Genomic DNA, 19,889 nt, shown 5'->3' on the forward strand with positions numbered 1-19,889 from the left:
TCAGATATGGAAGATTTTGATTTGATAAAAGTATTGGGGGTAACCACTTCCCCTTCAATGGAACTCGAACCCACGACCCTCAGTACGCTAGACTGGTGCTTTAACCAACTAAGCTACTAAGGACTTCCGTCGGCCTACGCAACTTAGCGGCTACTGAATGAGCCCAAGATTCCCAATTTGGATGCATTGTCGAATCACTCCCAATCCATTTGTCAACCCAACTCTTCCACATGTGTGTAGTACACGTTCACATTATAGGAGCGTGAGTTATTTAGAATATCTGGCGGCTACACATATTCTTCATTAGCATTTGTACAGGTCACTGCGTGCACGGGTTGCTAGGAAAAATTCTTCTAAGTCTTGACGTTTGCTGGTCTTGTTGTTTACGATTTGGACTTAGGGAAATTCAATCAAATTCCAATGAAGGTGTGATTGAATAACAGTAACATGTTACGCGCACTTTTAGCACAATGCATAACAAAGCGCTCGTAGGGACACATTTTAATATTCCTGAAGGTGCGCGATTGTTTTTTCATTTTAAGCTGTCTGATTTTCTGATTTTCTTGTCTCATTTTTTTTTTAAATTCGGTTGGAGAAAAACCTGAAGTGATAATGTGTAGAAATAACAATGATGTGTTTAGAAGAGTGGACCGACTTTTGTGAAGTGCAAACAATCGAATTACGACAAATGGCTGAAAATTGACCCTTTGAACTGGTGTTCCTGGTAACAGGTGGTTTTCTGTTTGTCTGTAAAGTGAATGGCAACCATATCCCTGTGGTCAATGAGCAGTAAAGATGAATTTGGTGAGATCTTTCAATTATGCCTGTGTTATCCAGTACCGTTCCGAGATTCAAACTTGCCATCTCCGGACTTCTATCGCTTAGATGCTTACATTACATGCATAAGGGTCAAAATATCGAAAAAAAAACTTAGATTAGTTTGTACATCACGCTCAAAACAGTTATTGCATACTAGGTCTACGGGAACGTACACTTATAACGTAATCACTGCTATTTTCATACACTATATATATATACATATATAAAAAAAATTTGTTTGACTGTGGGGGAAAAACCTTGGGGAAAACCTTGAAAATTTGCTTACGTAATCAGTGTACTACCCCTACCAACAATAATCTCGTAGTGCTTGTTGATTTTAATTTTCAGCTATATTCTTAACAATCTTATATGTATAAAAAGAAATTGATGCCGCCACACGGTTAAACTGTTGCTACTACCTAGCTACTGTAACGATCGTGCAACAGTACAATCAAGTTTAAGACTAAGTTTTCTTCCAACTAATTAGTTGGTATCCACCTCATACTATTCTGAAAACTTTCAACGACAAACTTGAACCTTCTATTATCGTATATACTTCAATAAATATGACATCGCCCCGAGCTTAAATCAAATTGAAGTTATCCTTGGAACAAACTTGCCGTATAGAAGAAAAAATAAGAAAAGAACTCTTTCTATTAAGGCTGGATAATTTTTGTTATATCTGTTTAATTATGGTAAAATGTTTGTACACATTACGAACATAATATTCAAAATAATCATTACATTACCGTACACCGACACTCGACATTTCAACAGGACAGCTATTTTATGTTATATGATTTTTTTTCTTCAAAATACTATATTATTGACTATATTTATTGTTTATATCGTATCAATAGAATGCATTATATTCATAAAATTAAATTCGTTGTATTGTGTATTCGGACTACGAGCATTGTTTCGTGATATGGTTTTCTTTTAAAAAGTATACATCAATTCCACTTTGTATATTGTTTGAAGTTTTATATCAAGTTACTCTATTTCAAGTGATATTATTCTGAACCTGAATACTTTTTTGGTCATTGTTCAGTTTTTACCTTTACTTATTATGTTGCCCAAATCAACTCATAGCATTACCATGTATTTTTATAACTAACCATTTATAAGCGTTTGTTTGTTGCTTTAAAGACAAATGTACAGTATTCATAGGTCACGTACAGTCGTGATTTATTTAGTAGGCAGAACGGTCGGCCGGTCATCACATAATTTGTTCTGCTTTGTGCGGTTAGCAGAACGATCGCCTGATCATCGAAATGTTGTTCTTCTTTGTGCGAGTGAGTAAATTAATTAGAAAGCGATGATTCAGTTCGCGTCAGTAAGCAGAACGATCGGCCGGTCATCGAAAAAGTTGTTCTGCTTTGTGCGGTTAGCAGAGAGAACGGCTGGTCATCGACAATTTTGTTCTGCTTAGTGCGGTCGGTAATTAAAATAATTAGTGTTCGTTCGATTATGTTTTGAATTGATAAAACTACACGTTATACACGGCATACCGTTTACCAAAACGAACCCTGCCACATTACCTACCCCATATATCCAACATCCCAGTCATTCCTTGTCGTGTTTCTGGACGAGCCGGACGTATTTTACTCCCGTGTCTCATCACGTGACGCGCTTTATACCGCTAGAGTTTTTTTCCCCCGTTTAGTATTCGGCGGGTTGTTTTTATATCGTTAAGTTGCCTACGCGAGTGTAAAGCTAGTTACAAGGTGATTTATCCAGCCGACTAGTTAAGGAAGCGAGCTGTTCTAGCGATGCTATTGCAGTCTCGTTAGTTTGGTTTTTTTTTTTTCATCAAGTGCTGCGACGACGATCAGTATCAATCAGCATCAGGTCGTCATCGACAACGCTACCTACTCGGGTAGGCAGCAAACAGGCTAAGTAAAAAGATTGTATCCCATTGTCTCTTTGCATTCGTTTAACTTTCATCCACGCACCAGTGGTGAAGCTTTTGTGTGCTCTGCCTGTCGTTAGGCAAGGGTGGCACCGTTGCATTAGAGTGGGACGAAACGCAAAAAAGGTTGCCTGAATTATTATTAAAAACTTTGAATTTTTTTTTCTTCTTTTTTTTGTGTGTGTGTGTGTTTGTTTTGTTATTATTATAATTAAAACCTATTAGTATTATTTTTTTTTCTCTTCTATTTTTTTTGGGGGGGGATTTTGTATTACATTTCATGGACGAAGAAAACGGAGGCGAGACGCCTCCCAAAGACAATGTCGTTCGCACGCGATTCTACCAAGCTTCTTCGCCTGGGCCTTGGGTTGTTTACTTTCGGCAGAAAGTGAAAAGTATTGATTTCCTAGGAATCAAACGTGATTTGACGCGTCGTTTTCCGAAAACTGATTTTCATCAAATCAATCGGAACAAACTACGTGTAACCGCACCTACATACCAGGATGCAAATGCTATCGCAAAAGACCAGAACTATAATGTGGAATATTTGGTTTATGTGCCCTCGCGGGAGGTCGAGATTGAAGGCGTAATTAACGCAGCGAGCCTGACTTGTAAGGATGTGCTTGCAGGAAAAGGCCGTTTAAAGAATGCCCTGCAATCTACCGTGGATATTCTGGACTGCAAGGAATTGCATTCAGCAGCCATGGTAGATGGTAAAAAGTATATTCGAAGTCAGGTTCGCTACGGGTAACGTTTGCCGGTTCGATACTCCCAAAATATGTAGATATCGAAAATATGTTGTTTCCGGTGCGTCTTTTGTACCCAGAGTTTTCAATTGTACCAACTGCAAACAGTTGGGGCACACTGCCGAGTTTTGCGACAACAAGCCCCGTTGTGGCAAATGTTTTGAAAGAGCATAGGAGGAGTCCTGCCAACAACAAGTTACAAAGTGCGCTTATTGTGGCATGGACCCTCCCCATGGTTTGCTAAGAATGTCCGGTGTACAAAAAGCGCACCCAAAAGTTAAGCGTTCATTAGTACAGCGCTCTAAGCAGTCGTATGCAGAAATGATGAAGTCGCAAGGCACATCCGCAACTGCCAACGCAACGGCTGCTATTTCAGCTGCCGTTCAAGTAGGTGATTTTTATGATGTCATTTCCATAGACGAATCGGACTCTGACGTAGCCGATATGGATGATTCTGCGGGGTACACGTACCCGAAAAGAGGAAGAAACTGTCTTCCCGGGATTGCGCCGTAAGAAAACAAAATCATCCCTAGAAGCTTTCTGCCGCAATCTGATGGTAATGGGGGATTATTTAAAATTCCGAAGCAGCCTGTCTATACTGCTCCTTTTGACCCATGTTGCAGTAAGACATTCCCGCCATTGCCTAAAACTGATGTTACAAAGAAACATCAGGCAAGGAATATCTCTGAGCAGAAAACTGCTACTCGCACTTCTAAGAAAAGAATCTCGTCCAAGCGAGGATTGATATCCTTTAAGGATCTTGTGGATCGTATTTTGAACTTGTTCAATATTCCGAATTCATTGAGGCCAATCATTGACCTCTTTATTCCAACAGTTGAAAGTTATCTGAAGCAATTGACTATTTCATGGCCCCTTCTTGCAGGACTTGTATCTTTCGATGGATAATACGGCCATACAAGATACAATCACTGTGCTGCAGTGGAACTGTCATAGTCTGAAACATAAATTGGACGTGTTTAAGTTTTTAATTCGCAACTCCGATTGCGATATATTTGCACTCTGTGAAACATGGCTTTCTTCTGAAGATGAAATCAACTTCCACGATTTTAACATTAGTCGCCAAGATCGGAATGATCATTATGGTGGCGTTCTTTTGGGAATCAAAAATGTCACACTTTCTACAAAATTCCCATTCCGACTGTTAATGGTTTAGAAATCGTCGCTTGCCAAGTAAATGTAAAGAATAAAGACCTTTGCATAGCTTCAGTGTATATTCCCCAAATGCCTCACTTAATCGTCGGCATCTTTGGAGCGCAGTCTCTCTTTTATCATCCCCAGTTTTAATACTGGGTGATATGAATGCACATGGTATTGCATGGGGCGAAACTAGAGACGATAACAGAGCGCCTATTTTCTATGATTTGTGCGACGATTTCAACTTGAATATTTTGAACACAGGCGAAGTAACTCGAATAGGACCTCAAGGTCAGGAAAGTCGAATAGATCTGTCTTTATGCTCTAATTCACTATCATTAGATTCCACGTGGAAGGTAATCCAAGATCCCCATGGTAGTGACCACATGCCGATAGTCACCACAATCAAAAGCGGCTATCAACGATCAGTGCCAGTTAATGTTCCTTTCGACCTCACGAAAACATTGACTGGCAAAATTTGCATCGGCGGTAAAACATTGGTATTGAATCAACTGATATTCTTCCTCCACTGGATGAGTATCGATTCCTTACCGAATTGATTCATAAAAGCGCACTAGAAGCTCAGAAACGACGCGTTCCAAGTACATCTGTCATAAGAAGACCAGCCACTCCTGGATGGGATGATGAATGTACTAAGTTGTATTCCAAGAAATCTGATGCCTTCAAGGCTTTCCGTAAACACGGAAGGTCTGAGCTTTTCGAAGAGTATTTGAGGCTTGAAAGAAAGCTCAAAAATCTTCTCAAGGCTAAAAAACGTAGCTACTGGCGACGTTTTGTCGAGGGACTATCACGAGAAACCTCAATGACAACACTTTGGAAAACGGCCCGCAACATGCGGAACCGCATTTCCACCAACGAGAGTGAAGAATACTCCAATCGATGGATATTCAACTTCGCCAAAAAGGTCTGTCCAGATTCCGTACCAGCTGAACCGCTATTTCGAGAATCCACGCTTGATCCCGGTTCTTTGGGTGGACCATTCTCAATGCTGGAACTATCTATGTCTCTTCTTTCATCAAACAATTCTTCTCCGGGATGCGATAATATCAAATTCAATCTTCTTAAAAACCTCCCAGATATCGCTAAAAGACGATTACTTGACCTATACAACTGTTTCATGGAGTACAACATCGTACCACCAGAATGGCGACAGGTCAAAGTAATAGCTATTCAAAAGCCTGGGAAACCAGTGTCTAATCACAATTCATACTGACCGATTGCCATGCTATCATGCATGAGAAAATTATTGGAGAAAATGATCCTTTCAAGAATTGACCATTGGGTCGAGCAAAATGCATTACTGTCAAATACTCAATTCGGGTTTCGAAAAGGTAAAGGAACAAATGACTGTCTAGCGTTGCTCTCTTCAGATATACAGCTGGCCTATGCGCACAAGGAGCAACTGGCTTCAGTTTTCTTGGATATTAAGGCGCTTTTGAATCTGTTTCCATAGAAGTACTGTCAGACAATCTGCACAGTAGTGGATTACCCATTATTTTGAATAATTTCTTGTACAATTTGTTGTCAGTAAAACACATGAACTTTACTCTCGGCACTCTGACAACTTCCAGAAATAGCTACATGGGCCTTCCCCAAGGTTCATGTTTAAGTCCCTTGCTTTACAATTTCTATGTTAAAGATATTGACAATTGTTTGGAAGGACAATGCACGCTTAGACAACTTGCAGATGATGCCGTGATCTCTCTAAGAGGTTCATGTGCAGAAGTCCTGCAAAGACCATTGCAAAATTCCTAAATAACCTGACTGTTTGGGCCAGACATTTAGGGATCGAGTTCTCTCCGCAAAAACTCAATTGGTTGTGTTTACTAAGCGGTACCCTGCTCAACTGAAACTAAAGCTGTTGAAAGATGACATAAACCAATCTTTATCTTCTAAATACCTTGGGGTCTGGTTTGATTCTAAGTGTACCTGGAAGACCCATATTGATTATTTGTTAGAGAAATGCCGAAAAAGGATCCATTTTCTCCGTTCTATCTCCGGAACATGGTGGGGCGCTCACCCGGAAGACCTCATCAAACTATATAAAACGACTATTCTCTCTGTTTTAGAGTATGGCTCTTTCTGCTTCCTCTCAGCAGCTGAGTGCCACCTAATCAAATTGGAACGAATACAATATCGTTGTTTGCGTATTGCCCTTGGCTGTATGCATTCAACGCATAACATGAGCCTGGAGGTGCTTGCTGGAGTCACTCCTTTAAAGCACCGTTACTGGGAGCTCTCACTTAGAATACTGATCAAATGTGGAACAAGTAACACACTTGTATTAGAAAACTTCGATAATATGCTTGAACTGGCTCATCATTCAAGATACCTGCGAGTCTATCTCAACTACATATCGACAGATCTCTGTCTTCCATGTTATAATCCACCTCGAGTTCACTTCGTCAACGACAGTTCCTCAATTGAATACGATCTGTCCATGAAACACGCTATTCAAGGAATACCAGATCATCTTCGACAAATATCTATCCCTTCCATTTTTTCTGAAAAATATGAACATGTCAATTGCAATAACAGATATTTCACTGATGGTTCTCGCATTAACGGATCCACTGGCTTCGGTGTTTTCAACGTAAATTCAACCACCTTCCGAAAACTTCAAGAACCGTGTTCGGTTTATGTTGCTGAGCTGGCAGCAATTAATTTCGCTTTGGGGATAATTTCCGATCAGCCCGTAGACCATTATTTCATCTTCTCGGATAGTCTTAGTTCTATCGAGGCACTCCGGTCGATGAAACCTGTTAAGCACGCATCTTACTTTCTTACAACTGTAAGAGAGCAGATGCGTGATTTGGTCGAAAGATCATTTAAGATTACCTTTGTATGGGTCCCATCCCATTGCCTAATCTATGGCAATGAGAAGGCGGACTCGCTAGCAAAGGTGGGCGCACAGGAAGGTGAAGTTTATGATAGACAAATCTCGAACAACGAGTTTTTCCCATTAGTCCGTCAGAGTACTCTTCAAAATTGGCAAATGATTTGGTCACACAATGAACTTGGACGGTGGCTCTTTTCCATAGTTCCTAAAGTTTCTGCGCGAGCGTGGTTCAGAGGTGAGGACTTAAGCCGAGGCTTCATTCGCACGATGTCGAGACTTATGTCCAATCACTATTCACTAAACGCACACCTCTATAGAATAAACCTGGTTGATAGCAACCTATGTAGGTGCGGGGCCGGTTACGATGACATCGATCACGTTGTTTGGTATTGCTCGGAAAACGACGCCTCCAGAGAGCAACTATTGGATACCCTTGTGGCCCGAGGTAAACAACCCTACAGGGAAGTAAGAGGTGTTTTGGGGGATCGCGATGTGGTTTATATGCAGGCCATCTATGCCTTTCTTTGCTCGTCTGACATAAAAGTCTAATTCCCCTATTTTTTTTCTTTCTCGTTTTTGTTTTTGTCTTATTGTTCTGTGTAATACGAAGCTATGGCCATCCGGAAGATGCTCCCTGACGAACCACAACTCGAGCCCGACGCTACGCCATACCGTTATTGACGTCAAATACCCGGATGAGCAGCTGAAATACCTCAAACCTAAATCCCAACCTAGTCCGTCCTGAAATTACGCAATCTAACCTTGAGTCGCCACGAGTATCTTGGTCTATACCCTTTCCCCTTACTAACTGTTGATAATAAGATGATATCGATTGTAAATATCATAAAGTCTCGGCTCCGTTAAGTGTTATACACGCCTGAGCCTGTCAAATAAACACAATAGATATAAAAAATATCCAACATCCCAGTGATTTCTCGTGGAAGTGCAGATGACTCGTCGGCTTCTATCAAAGCGAGTATCACGTCAACATTTTCCTACCCATTCCTTAATTGACCTGCATTCGGACACGGCCGGCGCTGGTATTGCTTATTTTTGGGTCACCAGTTTTTACACATTGAAGATGATGTTAGTCCCAAACTTCATCTGTTGGTTCTCTGTGTAATTACAGCTGACCTGGCAATAACGGAGTAGCAACCGTGGGCGGTCAATCATGCTCATGCTCATGCTCATGCAATGCATAACAAAGCGCTCGTAGGTTCGAGGTCTTGATTGAGGCCTCTCATCCACGACGTCACTGGTACGAATCTGGTTTGAACTTATTATTTTTTTTAATTTGACGGCGATTCTCAACACTGCCGGCGGCAGAGTTCAGGTTCCGTCGTCGGGGTTGACAATCGATCAAATGCGGGTGCGAAAATGGGTCATTGTTTCAACTAGGGTATCCAATCATGGTTTGAACCAAATGGCGGGTTTCAACTGCGATTTCTAGTTTATATGGAAGCTTAGTTCATTATCTTTCTGAAATCATCTTGGGTGCACATATTTATGCTTAGTTTCATTGAAAAAACCTAATAATTACATAACTTTGATTCGTACCATGGTTTGAACTACACTGTTCATGGTTTGAACTAAATTCGTACCATGGTTTGAACTACTGCAGCAGCTCCTAAATATAATACTAATCACATGCATGAAACGCTGAGGAAATCTATAGAAAAGCAAATTTGTTTTACTATTCATCTTCTCGCATTAGATTAGTAACTCGAAACGTGTGAAAATCGTCTAAATTATCGATATGAAAATTGCGATTTTTTCATATTGGAAATGTAAACAAAATGCTCCAGCTAGGCGCATGCAGCGCTCCTAGCGGACAGCAGCAGAACATGACTGCATTTACAAGTTCAAACCATGGTACGAATTTAGTTCAAACCATGACCAGTTTTTACCTTGTATAAATGTTACTATATTAACTATTTAAAACTGTTTCTCAATTGTATGATGATGTCAATCCATTACAGATAAAAAAGCGTTCTTTTGATATATTGATCTCACTCCGACTATGTCATAAAATGCGTCCTTTACAAGCTTTTTGAAATTATGCCGGAGGGGGGGGGTTATTTAGCGCAAATTTAGGACGTTTTGAAATCGCTCCATTTTATTACTTAAACAATATGTACGAATGTTTAAATAAACTCTATCACTTCCAGTATACCTAAATATGCCATTCATCTTGTTTTAGGTTCATTTCCTGCCAATGAGATGGTAATTTCTACTGATTTCAAAATGGTTCAAACCATGATACGCTTTTCACTAGTTCAAACCATGATTGGATACCATATTTGGAATGCCTGATTGAATGCATCTAAAGGAAAGATAGCTAAATTACAAGTGACCTTTTCAACGAATTTATTATCTAACCTTCAGACTGTCGGTGAGATCTATGACCCATTCTCACTTGAAGGTACTAAATAGTTGAGCACCAGCTATTTTGGCACAATCGATTCAGTGATACTTTGGTTATTTGCGGGAGAAACGACTAATCAGTTTGAACAATGCCTTTACTCGACATTTAATCTGAAACATGAATGATTAGATTCGGGAACACCTCCAGCAAGTTCATGGTATATTCTTCCAGGAGTTCTTTTTTGGAAAATTCCGCTAGTTATTCCGTTTAGAATTATTCTTTCAATATTCATCGTGACTTCTTAAATTCATGAGGAATTTGCTCCAGAGTTGCTTATGAACTTCCTTGAGGAATTTCCTCGAAGATTTCTTCAGAACTTTGAAAACTCCTCCTCGCATTCCATCAAAATTTCTTTGGTAATTTCTACTGAAGTTCCTTCTTAAAATCCTGCGAATATTCCTCTACGAATTTCTTCGGCTTATGAACTTACCTTAGAGATCGCCTCGAAAATCCCTGGATGATTTTTTAAAAAGAAATTCGCGAAGGAATTCCTGATCTGAATTCTTGGAGTATTCGAGAAATTTGCGAAGAAATTCCTGGTTTGAGTCCCTGCTAACATTGTTGGATAAATTCATGAAGGAATTTCGTGAGGATTCTTCGATGGTTTCCGAAAGTTCCGAAAGTTTCGAAAGAATTCGAAAAAGGATTTAAAAAAATCAGAATTAATTCTAGAATAAGAAATATTTTCAAAAGATGTTCATAAGGAATTAAGAAAAAACTCTTGTTGTAATCTAAAATAGAGCTATAACTGATTGATCTTTTAAAGAAATATGCGAAACCCTTTAACCTACAGCTTTAATAGCTCTTCATAGTCATCGGAGTGGGAAAAAATTCTATGGGGAAGTTCATTTTCATATGGTGGCGCGTCGACTCTTTTTCAAGAAAATCGTCAGCGGTGTGGCACGGCGGCGCACAGGTCTATTTCTGAGGCAATTCCTGAGGGAAGTTCTGAGGGAAGAATCTGGACCGAAGAAATTTTTGGAGAAAAAAATGATGGAAGTTTATAAGCCACTTCTAGAAAAAAAATCAAAAAAAACGTGAAGGAATTTTCGTAGATATAATTCCGAAAATTTCTGGAAACATTTTTTAAACACTTCCTGGGAAAAATCCAAAGGAATATTTAGAGGAATTAAACAAATAACTCCTTGAGGTACTCCTGAAAGAATTCCTGGAGGAATTTCCGTTGTAACTCCTGAAAGAAGTAAATAATAATTATCTGGAGAAATTTCTGATGAAGTTGTTGTAGAAATTTTCAAAGAAATAGCTGAATGTTCAAAGGATTCTGCAATGGAACTACCGGAAGACGTTAGGACCATGGATGAGTTTCTGGAAGGTATTTTCCAAGCATTAAGGTTCCCCCAAACACACGCAACGCGACCGTCGCGACGTGATTCTATCGCTTGGCGACAGCGATTCTGTCTATCCATAACTGATCTCTCATTTACACTAGCGCCACCTTACGGCTGAATTCCTAACTAAACAGTCTCGTAACATATTGGTTTTTAATGCTCGAACAACTTTATAGAAGATGACAACTTTCTAAATCCAACAGATCCCGAGATATCAAATCAAACTGATCACTCATATACAGTAGCACCACCTTGCAGATGAATTCTAAACTAAACAGTTTCTCGACATTATTGGTTTCTAATCCTCGAACAACTTTAAAGAAGACGGCAACTTTTTAAATCCCACAGATCCCGAAATATCGAACTAAACTGATCTCTCAAATACACTAGCGCCGCCTTACGGCTCAATTCTGAAATAAACAGTTTCTCAACATATTGGTTCCAATGTTCGAACAACTTTATAGAAGATGGCAACCATTCAAAACCAACAGATCCCGAGATATCGACCAAACTGATCTCTCATTTACAGATGCGCCACCTTGCGGCCGAGTTCTGAACTAAACAGTTTCTCAACATTTTGGTTTCTCATCTTCAAACAGCTTTGTAGAAGACGGAAACTTCCTAAATCCATGGATCTCGAGATATCTAATCTAATCTAATCTCATACTTGCGTAGCCAATACTTGAAAGCATCCGGGAAAATGACGGTTTCTTAATTCCGTAATTTTTCATTTCATATGGCCAGGTCAACTACGCAGTATGTACCGCAGAGATGACTCCTAGATATTGTGTGACTTCGGGAATACCTAAAGTCACTTAATAGCTTGGAATCGAGGGGAAAGGAAGAAAGCGTGGACCTTCCATACCAAACGCTTCCAATAATATAGATACCTAATATATTTTCAAAATCGTGTGCGTGTTTATGTATGATGTATATAAGTGTGTTTTTTTTCCTAAGCAATGGAGGGGGAATCTGCTCAACAGACATCCTGGGTTGTCCAGGAAGTGCGGGATTAGGGACCACCTCCAACAGCGAACGAGGAAGGCAGGACTACATCCCCGACCCGCTAAACCGTTTCCATTGCCGCCAAGCCCATAGTCCCCCAAGTAGCACATCTGATCGTAAATGAGTTGATGCAACTTTTTACGGACGACTTTCATTTCCCAATTTTAGTTGTCAGTTGCTATATACAACTCAATTACGACTGAAAAAGCGCAATAGATGGAGCTATTATAAAACATATCTGTCGTTCAAACGTTATAGTTAGCTCAACCTGATCACAACCAATGTTTGACTTTTACTTGAAACATAGAAATATTATAATAGTTGAAGCTAACAGAAACACAAAAACAGTTTGTTTTGGTGCGCTGTCATTTTCGCAGTGGAAAGTAGCTTTCATATAAAATATAAACAAGCTTGACGCTAACTATTGTGGAATGAAGGAATTGAAGGAAAACATTCAACTCATGATAAAAATCAAATATGATATAATATCATAATTATGCCCTAAAAGTATGTGCGACTCAAAGTATATGGTAAATATACTCATTTTGCTTCCAAATAATAAACGCCCCGACGAAATTCGTTTAATCAATGATAAACTTGTGTTAGTAATAAATGTATCATTTTGTTCTTGGCCTGTTAGTTAGACATACAATATAGCTCTGTGAATTATTCCAGATCTTATTGCGTTTTTTGGTTAATAATTGAGTATTTATCAGCAGTAAATGTTGTAATCTTGTGATTTCTCTGCACAGATTTCAAATTTTCAGCCATTTATTATTTATTGAAATTAGTACAGTGACATTCACAAGTGTTCCTACAACTCAAAATGAAATAGTAGCTTTGGCTTCATTATGTTGTCAATACAAGCGAGTGAAAATTTAAATTTTTTAAGCATTTTTTAAGCTCACTGTAGTCAATGTTAATTAGCTAAATATGGAAAGTTAATTGCGATTTAAAAGGACCTTCCGTAGCCTACCGCTGAGATGTGCAGCTTTGGTAAGGACCATGCCGAAGGTAGATAGGATAGGATAGGACATTTTAACGGCTTCATTTGGTTATCAGGCAAAATCGTGTTAGCCTTCATCAGTTATGATTGTAAAAAGACATTGGAATTAATTTTATTAATTTTCCCAGAACTATTTTCAGAAACACAACTATAGGAGCATCTAAGCGTGAATTGAAAAATAGGCTCATTAAATTTGCCAAATTACAGACATAGGCTTTGTTTTCGCAATTACTGATTCAGCTTGTAGAATAACACTTTTCCCTAAAAAAATCCTTTTCGTATTTCTATTGCTTTAGTATAAATTCTCAAGTCTTCGTTTTTATTTTCAGGCTTTCGCCAACGTATTTAAAAATTTATTGAAATTTATCTGGTGTTGGAATTTTAACTAGATTACCTCTTTTCTTAACAGACATATGGGCAGTTTCAGCAAGAAATCTCGATTGCAATATTTTACTGAGCTTGATATCATCCCGCATAATGAAAAAACGACAAACCATGCACTCAAAATTACATATGCGTTTTAAGATATATTGTCACTATTCACTTCATTGTTAGCATACAATTTTAAACTTGATTCACCATACCAACCCTACATCAACACTTACTGTTAATACATAACATGCTGTCGATGTGTAATTATATAGTTCTTCCATTGTACATTTACCAACTGATGTATGATATATCGAAAATTTTGTTCGAATAAACGACCGGATTTAAATGTTAATTATACTTAAACGCCCATTACTCATATGGTCGTTTGGCCGTTTACCATCTGAGCTACTGTTGAAACAGTATATGAGACTGTCCATTTATAGTTAACTACTATTAGTGAGACCATCGCTACAATAACACTTATTCTCTTCAATTATAACAGATGCGGTCTACGTATGGTCCATGATTATGCGGGATATACATTGGGTAAATGAATGTTGAAATAAATATTTGAAGCTGTTGTGTACAAAACACGATTATATAGTAAATAACATATACTATTAGTCTTTGGTTCGATAAACGGTTCATGTGTGTTTATCTGTGACCAGAAAACATTATGTGAGTAAATTACAAATTCATTTTTTTTCAGTATATGAATGATATGTCAATAATTTTGATCGTCACTGTTTAGTTCATGAAAGCCAACTTATGACATCAAAAAAGTGTTATAAATATGTTCCAAAGTCCGAGTTTATCTCCTGTTTGCACTCGCCGCATTGTTGTTTTTGCCATATTGCACTCGTACCCGCTTTCAACACAGCAGCAAACCAAAAGTTTTGGCGACGGTGAAACAGTGGCAAATTATCGTTCTTCGCTATTCCACAATATACACGCACAATGAGCACACATTTTTTCAACTTAAAACACAAAAACTATGGTTAAAAAAGCTAATTAGCGTTCAAAATAACTGCTAGATAAAATAAACAACTTGCATCGGCAACGAACGCACACACACACTTATAGACATCTTTTAAATTTTTCGTAGGATTGACGATTTGTTTCAGCAATTGCCAGAAAGAGATCATTTTTTTTTGCGAAGATGATCATCTCTTTCTAATATCTTATTCAATTTGCGAATTCTTTTTTCTTTGAGAACATTTTTCCAAATAATCTAGCCCAGTTACACCAAACATGTATTGAACATTATAGTTCCACCGTACAAAATCAAAGTTGTAAATAAATCAGATGCTTGTCAGACTTCACTAATAATGACTAAATTATAACTGTCGTTCCAAATCATGTAGTCACTTAAGATTGTGACTCATGAAACATTTTCATAGGGTGTTTACGGTTTAGAGTTTCAAATAAACCTATTTATAACTTATATACAACACTTTTTTTTGTTTTGTTTTGATCGATGTTGCCAGTGCTACTTGGGTTGACGCTCCCTAACTTGACTACCTTGGAGGCGTCCGCTGCAGATAGCCGAACTAATGCTACCTGCGTCCCTGCCGGACCTTTCCGTAGCCGAACGGCTGCGGTGGGCGTCTCCACTTCACACTGTCGCCGCAGTGCCGTGACGAGCTCTTCGACTTCGGTGATCTCGTCCAGGTCTTTAACCCTTAGATTCACCTCCGTCGTGAGTGCCCTCACCTTGACCGTCTCGCCTAGGACTTCCTCCGCCAACTTCTTCCGCTTCAGCTCGAGGATCATCTCGCCCATCCGGGTACGTCTTATTTGACGTACGTCGGCGCCGAGTTCACCGAGCTTGACGTCACTCCTCATCGCCTTCAAGACGTCCGTGTACTTAGCCTCGTCCGCCGTGATGACTAGGGCATCGCCCCTGGAGCGATTGGCGCCTACCCTAGACTTCTTGCTACCCTCATTCGCCTGGGCCTTCTTTTCGGCCCTTGACATCTTCGGTTTCCTCTTGTTCTTGACCAGGGTCCAGGAGGCGTCATCCCCCTCTATTTCCCTGGTCTGGTGCGGCTGAGAGCTCTCAGCCTGCCGTAACCCCTTACCACCGTCTTTCCTGGGTGGACGGACCTTTCCAGGTCCTTCCTCCCCGGTTTTGGAGGTACCTGGCCGGGGTTCAGCTTCCCAGCCCCACTACCCTTGTTCGGGGTAGTAACCCTCCGCGTTTTGGAGCGGCCCCCAGGGAGCCCATCCCCTGGAAACTGTCTCCCCCGTTTTGTGTCTGCTCCGTTGGAGTAGTCACCACCGACGTACCCGTAAATACTTGAGCCTCAGTCTGGGTAGACTTTGGTACCACCGTCTTCGCTGGCACGCCTTCGGTCGATTCGACCTTGCCCGAGTCCGTGAATCCTTGGGCCTCAGTCTGGGTAGACCTCGCAAAGACCTCGCGTCTTCAGGATCTGTAGCACTTTTATATAATATTAACACATTTCTCGTTAACTTTTCAAAAGGATTTGGTAACATTTTTATGATTTAATTTGAATATTGCAATCAACCTACCAATATGAAAGCTTTTCATTGCAGTATTCAAATTAAATCATAAAAAAATGTTACTAAGGACCTTTTGAAAAGTTAAACGAGATTTGTTTCAACCGAGGTCACGGCACTGGTTCTATTGTTCTACTTTAAAGCGAATCACCGCACAAAAGTAGAGTGCAAAAACCAACCGCACTGGAAGACGGTCGAAACGAGACTCCTAAATCCCATGGATCCCGAGATATCGAATCAAACTTGAATTTTCATATACACTAGCGCCGCTAAGTGGGAGAATTCCAGATCAATTTTTTCTTGACTCATAGGGCTGCATGTGATTAAAGATGAATTTAGATTTTTTTTCACTATGCCAAGGTTTTTAGAATTGTTATAAGAAATTGTCAATGGAAAATTGACTATTTTCACCAGTGTTCCGTTGGTTCCGGATCTTCCAGAGGACCAGCAGAAGATCCATTGGACTTAAAAATGTCCTCAATGAGAGCACGGAGAGAAAAGTATGGTATAAACAATCAAAACTTAGTTTGTTTCAAACAACATCTTAGTTCGAAATATGCACAAATGAAAGTTTATTTTGGTTTAACACTGGTCGTTGTGAAAACTCATATGTGAATATTACATTATGTGGAAGATATTGATTTGAAAAATGTATATACCTCAGTACTGAGGGTCGAAGAAACTAAGTTGATTTGAACATAACTTTAGCTTGCTTCCGATACAAACAAAAACCTAGTTCCTAATCCTATGGTATAGTTGAATCAACTTAAAATTTTCATTCAAATTTAAATGCCTTGCATAGAAAACAACTACCTACATCAATGTTGGTAGATGCCAACCAATGTTTCTTTGAAATGAACTAAAATACTAGTTTGTTTTAACTAAAATCGATATTGTTTCCATCTATATTCATTAGGTAGAATCAATCATTTTTTTCAATTCGCGTGTTGTAAAAAGTACATGTTATGAAAGTTGAAGTGAGTTGCGGAAGGTTAAGAGTGACGCATATTTGAACGACCTTTTTAAACGATTTTGCTCTACGACCTCCAGACTGCCGGCGAGAGCGACGACCCATTATCATCCCCCAGACCCATTGTCACTCTTGATGGCGGTAAATCCGCATTTTCTATTAAAAAATCATCGTAAATTCTTCTAAAAGTCATTCATGGAATTTTCTAAAGAATACCTTGAGAAATTTCTGTACGAATTTCCCGAAAAATTTCCGGCGGAATTCATATAGAGATTTCTGGAAGAGTTCGTGATGTAAATTCCACGGAAATTCCTGGATTATTTTTTATAATATTTTCCCTAGTGGAAAAGACCTAGTGGAAGAAAAATGGAGAGAATTTCCAGGGTAAATTGTTTAATATATTCTGGGCGATTCCTAAAGGAATTTAGGGAGATTTCTTGACGAACTATTGAGGATGCACCTGGAGAATTGTTCAAGATAATTTCGGCAGTAACTTCTGGAGAAGTTATATGGGGGTTGAAGAATGAAGTTGTACTTATACAAGTCTTTCGACTATAGCAGTTTTAATAGGTATCAAATACGTTTTTTGCTCCGACATTTCGTTTAGTCCGATGTAGGAGCGAAAAACGCTTCTTTTATTGCCAAATGAATTCAATTATTTCTGGAGAGCATGGTCTTGCTTTATAGCCGCGCATCTTACCGCTTGGCTAAGGAGGCAGTTAATGGTACCAATTTCTGATTCAATAAAAATTTTAGACATATTTAACCATATTACTGTTTACGTTCAAATGACCTTTCGAGCGAAAGTTGATGTGAATTATCGTTTACGTCAGCGAAATTAGATAAATGATTCGAACGAATCGGATTTGTTCGAAAGAGTAGCTCTCTCGCTACCAAGAATACTGGTGATTTCTTGGGTGATTTACACATTTCAATACCTACTAATCAATCGCTTAAGTAGAACTCAAATAATGTTAGACTATTTCATTATGAGCTGACTTTTATTAGTAGTCGTTATTGATCACATGATTGTCCATAATCGATAAACAGCTAACAATATTGAAGAGAAAACTTTTTAAATTGATTTTCTTCATACCTGTATCTTGTGTGTTTCTGCCGAAAATATTCCGTGCATCAGATACGTGCTTCGGCAGTTTCAAACTCCATTAGCTTTTTCTCGTCTGGTTCAGTCACACGAATCTAACAATGCTAACAACAACCGTCACTCATATTGCTTCTCCACCATCTGGTACTGACAGGACATCTCTTTCAACCCCCACCCAGGCGACCATCAGTTATGGATATATTTCTCCATCAAAACGTAACTGAACCGAACAAAGCACGTTCCGATTCACTCCAAGTCGCTTCAGCAGCAATCAGACCTAGGCCCGGTCCCCACATCTAGCCCCATTCACTAATCACATCCTCAGCGGGTATGAACTTTCCACTTCGGGTCGGTTGACTGACCCGGAGAGAATTTCTTTTCTTCAATTGGACCCGTGTAGGCGCACTCGTCTGTTGTCAGCTAAAACTTTTCCTCACTGAAACATCTACGACGATGATGATTCGAATCGGTGGCACACTCCAACAATAGCTTGTTTTTGAACCTTGACATCAACCTTCGGCGTACAAATGATGCTCTCTAAAAATAACGATGTTTTGCTTTCACGTTCCCGTTGAACCGATCTTTCTAGTTTACCAAAGCACTTATTGAGATGTGTTTCCTCATTGAAGAGAATAATCAAACTGAAAACACTTCAGTTAATGATCCGCAACGCACCATTACTGCACATCCATCGAATAATATTGAGCTTCTATTACTCTCGGAAGCTCACCAAAACGATTACTCCACTAGTCAGTTACCGCATTTGTATCCTTTTCTGCGTAGCAGCAACACTGGTCCAGAGGCATAATTTCCCACTGGACTCACAGTTTACATAATTCCACTCCAGAATTTATGTTTGCTCAACAAGAGAAACATGTTCATTTGAATTAATTAACCGTTGTTCTAGTGGGCATGCCAACAAAGATCACATGTAGAAGACAGTGCCACACTGGCCGGTTATAGAACTGAATACGGGAAACACCGGAAGTATTTGTATCCGCACGCGTCGGTAGCCGGCAAACGACTAAACTCCTGCTAGTGAGAATCGATGCGAAACAGCTTGCAATGGAATATCGGAAGAGCATTTCGTAATTGTGTGTCTGAGCTGAGCTCATGCGTTCTAGTACTACAGTGGGCGTACGTGTACCGACGATGGTCGTGGCGTGACAATTTTCCACCCACAATCAGCTGATTGGATGTTTGTTGCGTGAGCGACGAAACGAATCATTTCAAATAAAATATAAAAGGGGTGTGAGACAAAATGTTATTGCTAAGCAAATGTTGCTATAATTTTTAAAATTTAAGAGATTTTCAGGCGAATTTTCCACTTACTGATCCAGAAAATGGTGCCGAAAATCTCACGAAGACAGACACGTATATTTGCTGTCAGCTATTATTGAACAATACACCACGCGTTCGCTTTTCTTCATGTGATGTGGAAAGTTCGTTGAGGCGTGTTGTGGTTACGCTTTAACTTTCATCAACACGCTTCAAGTGATATTCGAATAAATGTATTGCATCGTCTTCCTACGACGCGTGAGTGGGATTTCGCTTCCGAAGATAACTTTCTGGCGTCACGGTGTCTCTATGGGGAAACATTATTTTTCAAAAATCAGTATCTCTGAAACACCCACCACGTGAA

The 19,889-nt window shown here is 39.4% G+C and overlaps 1 protein-coding gene across 4 annotated transcripts in view; it reads right to left on the reverse strand.

Annotated features, from left to right (window-relative positions):
* Positions 1 to 19,259, reverse strand: part of LOC134210456 (uncharacterized) — a 168,213-nt gene extending 148,954 nt beyond the window's left edge. For 3 of the 4 annotated variants that reach the window (XM_062686502.1, XM_062686505.1, XM_062686501.1), the window contains exon 1: positions 18,239 to 19,259. The gene's annotated coding sequence lies outside the window, so the exon portion shown is untranslated. The remainder of the gene's footprint in view (positions 1 to 18,238) is intronic. The other variant, XM_062686503.1, reaches the window with a different exon arrangement.
* Positions 19,260 to 19,889: the final 630 nt, after the last annotated feature.

This window comes from Armigeres subalbatus, chromosome 2 (assembly GCF_024139115.2).
Source record: "Armigeres subalbatus isolate Guangzhou_Male chromosome 2, GZ_Asu_2, whole genome shotgun sequence".
In the NCBI taxonomy this organism is placed as follows: domain Eukaryota; kingdom Metazoa; phylum Arthropoda; class Insecta; order Diptera; family Culicidae; genus Armigeres; species Armigeres subalbatus.